Consider the following 6,289-nt stretch of genomic DNA (forward strand, 5'->3'; position numbering starts at 1 on the left):
TAAAGTGATTGTAAAACTTTTTTTTTTTTTTTTATTCAAATAATACATGTCATACTTATCTGTTCTGTGGAATGGTTTTGCACAGAGCAGCCCCGATCCTCTTCTTCTGAGGTCCCCTGCTGGTGCTTCTAGCTCCTCTTTTTTTGGCAAATGCACCTATAGAAAGCCGCTTTCTATCGGGCACTCATGCAGGCTGGATCCTGAGAGACCCTGCCCCACACTCTCTGCTATCAATCCTCACTGTGAACAGAGGGAGAGACGCTGCTCTTAAGCACAGCACTGGATGGAAATGAGTACAAAAGGTGGGTGGGGTTGGGGTATCCTTTAGCATAGAAGGTTTTTTAACCTTAAAGCCTAAGTTCACCTTTACAGAAAATGTTAGGTGACCTTTCGTAGGACGTCCTCCCCATCTCACCTGGTCCCGCTGTACCAGATTGCTGTGATCTCCCGCTGCCAGACATTGAAAAGCCGCTTCATATGGCAATCTGGTACCAGGGGGATGGGGAGGGGGTTCAGTGTAAGGTCACCTTACAGATTTTCTGTAAAGGTGAACTTACACTTTAATGCAGAGAATGCATTAGGGTATAAAAAAAACCTCAAGGCTTTAGAGTTTGAAGTCTATTCCTTAAGGTGAAATTAATATTTACTAAAATTTTACTAAATAGTCTTCATTAAAGTCATTGTAAAGTCTAGTTTAAAAAAATAAATAAAAAATAACAAACATGTTATACTTAACTCCTCTGTGAAGTGGTTTTGCACAGAGCAGCCCAGATCCTCCTCTTCTCTGGTCCCTTGTTGGCTCTCCTGACCCCTCCCTCCCGTCGAGTGCCCCCACAGCCAGCAGCTTGCTATGGGGGCAGCCGAGCTGCAGCTCCGTGTGTCCATTCAGACACGGAGCTGCCATTCGGACCTGCCCCCTCTCGCTCCTAATTGGCTAACTGACTTTGACAGCTGATGGAGCCAGTGGCCCCGCCGCTGTGTCTCAGCCGATCAGGGGAGAGAGTCCCGGACGACCCAGGGACTAATTCACATCGCTGCACAGAGGGGCTAAGTTAAGTTTTAGGGGGTGCTGGGGAGGCTGCTGCACATAGAAGGCTTTTTATATTAATGCATAGAATGCATCAAGATCAAAAACCTTCTGCCTTTACAACACCTTTAAATAATCTCCATAAATGTGCAGATAACATGCCTGTTTAGGACCTTTCATTTTTGCTCTGGTATTGCTTGTATACACAAAGCAAATTTATTGTGCTGATCCTTGTTGGTAATCTTGTGTTCTGCAGTCACCTAAACCTGAAGTTGTTATTCTGCAGGCCAATCCGGCTCTGCGTTTACATATTACATAAGACTGGCACTGCATCTTTCTGGAAGTACTCAGCTGAATGGTTGCACAGCACAAAATAAAGATGCATCAATTATTTTTATAGCTTGTTTCATGCTGGTTGTGTCATGGAAATAGGGCTTGGAGCATAGAAACCCGCTTAGTGCGCGGAAGATTAATACGCACCAAACACTATTAATAGCTTGTACTGAAAAGTACAACTGTACCGCTCTATTGTATAAAGTTCCCAGCACTGGCAGCAAAGAAATGAACAGACACGCTTGCTGTAGACAATTCGATGCTATCTGAAGGGTTTCCTCTGAGTAACTGCCTCCTCCAAGACCAGTAGGTTTATTTAACAAAAGGGAGTTACAGTGAGTGGCTTCAAGACCACCAATCACAGAACATGTATACATTCAAAGTACAATAGAAACTGTAGAGTGGATGGCCATGAATGGACACGGCCGAACAAAAGGGAATTCCAACTGAGCACATAGTTTCCCATTGTTCACCCATGTCAATTCATAAACATGTACTCATACTTATTAGTGGGTCCAATCGTACATGATTTATATATATATATATATATATATATATATATATATATATATATATATATATATATAAACCAAATATGACAGTGACCATTCTATTTGTTCCAGTTGATGAGGCTTTATCTGCATAAGATAATAGCAGCAGTTTCAGTCATACCGATCGAATATGAATAAAAGATGCCATCTATTAATCTTGGTAAAATGATAAGAATTTCCATATCACAAACATAACTCAGCAGTACGGGCCCCGAATTGCCGATATAGATCTGTGCGATGGACTCTTTGCTACTAGTATTGTGCCATCTCATCCAATGAAAGGTTTTCACTAACAAGTCTTTCCTGCAATGACAGTTAAACCGACAATCGCTGTAAATAGCGATTATCGTTAAAACCGACACTGGGAGACATTATGACTATTTAACTAAAGAAAATGTCCACAATTAAATTTTCCACGACAGCCCCTCCTCTTTGTCATATGCTCCCATGTGTCCCTTGATGAATCTTCTTCTTCCAAATAAACAGAACAGTTCTTCTTACGATAAAAAAAAAATCAATTTCAAAGAGTTTATAAAAAGAAAAAAAGATAACGGATAAAAACAATCCATCCAAAGGAAACGACACTTGGGTTCCGCTCTTTGGGAGATTACCTTATAGGGAGGGCATGGGATGATGGGATGCGTTGACCAGCAGGATTTCGGGCGTCTTGTCTCAGCAATCAGGACGAGGTCATCTGCTCGGGCTTTGGTGACTCGGTCGACCAGACAACAGGATCATATAGGAGGAATAGAAACAAGAACAACATAGGTATATATACTCCTATTTCCTTCAACCAAGATCCAATGGAGAACAAAAATATCCCCAAAACCTCCCAAAGCATTAAAAGGATTCCAATCCTCACTAGCTATAGCTCTGGCTCTGCCTTGCAATGAAGTTACCTTATCCATATGGGCTTGGACCTTATCACTGGTGTCTGCTATACCGGAACAGCAGTCTTCCCCTATGAATTCACAGAAACCCCCCTTGGAAGCTAAAAGAAAATCTAGTACCATTTTCTACTACAGTAAAAACACCCTGAGTTTCATTGGTGAGATGGCTGCTATACCTGTCCCACAGGTTATAGATCCTACAAGTCTAGTTCCAGTGGCAAAACTAAAGGTAAAGCCCATCTGTGGACTACCTGATTGTCCCGATACCCAAATTGTATTGACCAGAAAAGAACAGGAGCCAGAGCTAACATTAAAACTGAAATTGATGTTACCCTCTAGGAATGTGTCATTAAAATCTGTGGACAAGTGTCTCTCGGTTGTCTTCATGATGATACGAATGTCTGCTATTGCTGGGGTGTAATAGCTAGGTGGGGGTTTGAAGCACACCCAGCCATTAGACCTGTTTGCCGTCTTGGCCAGCTGAAAATACATTGCCCTTGCTAAAACACCCTTGCTAAATATGTAAATAAAAATGATACTCCTCATTATCATTCTTGGATGGAGTTGAGCAGCTTTTTGCAGTGGCTGGTATGGATCCAGAGCCTCAAGGAAGTCGGCGTTGTCAGCTGAACCTGGTAATACCTCAGAATACCTCCACTCCAATCCTGTCCCTTGACGTTTCCTCACAACGACTCAGTCACCTGGTTGGACAGAATGTACACCGGTTATCGTGTCAGGGTCTGGGAGAGACTCCCGAACCCTATGATGGACCTTTTTTGGAGCTCCCTTTGCCAGGACTGCACCCACCTCGTCAGCTGAGAATGTAAAAATAACAGCTGCTGAGGAAAGTACAATCCAGGCTCTTGGTTGACTCCCAAACAAAACTTTGTAGGGTGATAACCCATGGGGCATTCCTGTTGGGGTAAAGAGCAGTGAAAAAAACATTCGAGCCGTGGCTCTTTCTATTTAGCCGTTCAACCTTACTGCTAATCCCTGAAGCGCCGTACATACCTCTGCAAAGATCTGACCAGTGTGATCTGCGATCTGACTCGATCGTTCCAGGCAGCCCCCTTGCGACAAACGATCTCAGACAGGATCTTTTTCGTGGTGGCAGTGGCAATGGTATGGTGAACGGGTCAAGCCTCTGGCCACCCAGAAAACATCTGGACAGACCAAGACACACTCGTTCCCCGGCAAAGTGATATAGTCTAAATGCGCTAAAAGGGATATTCCAGTTTGGGTGAGTGCCTTCTCTGTACCGTTACCGTTTTCAGCTGCGGTAGTAAAGCCAGGGCTAATCCAATGCTCCTCCACCTATGCACACATAACCATCTTTGGCTGGTGCCCGGGGTAATGAGCCGAGTGGGCCATCATTGGAAAAAGGGATCTGGGTAAACACCATTTACCATCAAGACCCCAGATGTCATCTGGACCCCGTGTAGCCCCCAAAATCATCCATCTCCTCTTTTCCTGCACTTCCGCTTGGGACTGCAGCTTCTTAACATATCAGAGGGAATGGCTAGAATCAGGGTCTCTGTCACCGGGCTCAGAGCACCTTCCTTAGCAGCTCTGCCAAGGCGTTTCCATTGGCTTCCATAGTCGTCTCAGTAGTATGAGCCTTTACCTTCAGAATGGTTATCACGTGTGGCAAGCAAAAGGCAATGAACAGCTCTATCAACCCCGCACGTTTCACCGACCTCCCCAAACTAGTCAAGAATCCTCCTGCCTTCCAGACAGGACCACAATCATGTGCCAGCCCAAAAAGCGTATCCCGAATCTGTATAGAAATTGATCCTCTGATCTCTGTCTTACCATCTGGGGTGTAGTACCTGGAACCATCGACAAAAAGGTTAGCAACTGGAATGGGGGTCTCCTTCACCGGACTGACAGCCGCTGATTGCCACTCCATCAAAGAAAGACAATCGTGTTGTTCCTACTAAAGTTGGAAATTGATGAGAAAGAGAAAGCGAGATAAAGTTTTTGAAAATTACCATTTTTCTGCACGCCCTTCTCCCCCCTTCTCTTCCTCCTCAACAGGAAGTAGAGACGCAGGATTCAAAAATAGCGCATCGTTTAAGGTTACGAGGTCTTTGGGGGTCCTTCAATGTCTGTATTCTCTGAGTGGTTAGATGTTGGGTACCCAGAGAAATGCAATGACCTAAAAAAAAAAACAAGCTTCTCCTTGTAAAACTGGCCTAGCCTGCAATAGAGAGGTTCAGTCACTGAAACTGTCTGGCCTGTGAGACCTACAGTGGGAGTTGTCTCCCCTTGAAGGGGAACCTTGCCTCTGAGTTCTTGAGATCTTAAAACCGTGTTGGCTGCATCGGTGTCAGCTAGGCAAGGGAGGGGCTATTTTAATTCCTCTAGGATGTGAGCTGACACTGGTTTACCAACGCCCTATGATAAGTCTTAGTCGTTTCTGACCATACCTACCTTTTTAAAATTTCCAGATCCTCCGGAATAAATTGCCACTTACCCCACGGACCAGCCGGGTTGGTCGGACAATTATGCCTGATGTACCCTGACTTTCCACATCCATAGCAGATCTGTTAAAAGAACTTCTAATTTGCCAAAGAGTTAGGAGAGGGTTCAGCTGTTATGACAGGCTGTTGAGAGATAGACACTGTGAGGTGGGAGGGTGTTACAAGTATCGAGGTCTGCACTGTGAGCTTGAAGAAAACGGAGATTTAAATGCAGAGACAGTAGAGTCGATAACAAGCTGTGACTCAGGAGTGACAGTGACAGGTTCAGTGTCAGCGGATCTGGCTCGTCTCTGTAAAGTTAGCCCAGGAAGAGCTTCCTCCACTTCTCTCACCAGATCGCTGGATTCGGCTATCTCATCAGACCAAGTGTACAAATGCGGTTCTTCCGGACTGAAACCGCCTCATGCACGCCTTGCTGATTGACCATAATAGATCTCTGAAGCCACAATTGCGCTACACTTAGCATCTTTGTTGCCTGGAGCCTAGATCTGAATTCAATAATGAACTCCGCCCATCTCCAGACATCAAAAATACCTTCCAAAAGGGATGTACCAACTGTTTCCCTTGGTTATTCCCCTTCCTGAGGGGTCTCATGGCCCGAGCCCCAAACTCAGACTTCATGTACCGCAAAAGTTGTTTGGCTAATCTGGAGGACCTGCGTTACCCCCCATTGCATGGATGAACCATTACCCATGACGATTCAAATCGCTTCCTTGCACCTGGTTTAGTATCAACACTGCTAGGTGCCAACTTTGACAGTGTTGGCCTGCTTCCGGACTCCCAATTATTTTACACGGCCCTGCGCCGGTCAGCTAGAAGACCTCGACCCGGTAGCTTCGTACGGCTATACAGCTCATCAACCCCCACTCTCTCCCCAGTTTCGATTATTTTACACGTGCCAAATGTGGGGTGGGTTTCGGTATCTACTCCTCACACGTTGTAGGCTGAAACAAGCGTGTCGCAATCACCAGTTTCACGTAGACGGCTCAAAGTACACACGTTCGT

The sequence above is a fragment of the Pelophylax lessonae genome (genome assembly GCF_965119305.1).
Source record: "Pelophylax lessonae genome assembly, chromosome: 6".
NCBI classification, from domain to species: Eukaryota; Metazoa; Chordata; class Amphibia; order Anura; family Ranidae; genus Pelophylax; species Pelophylax lessonae.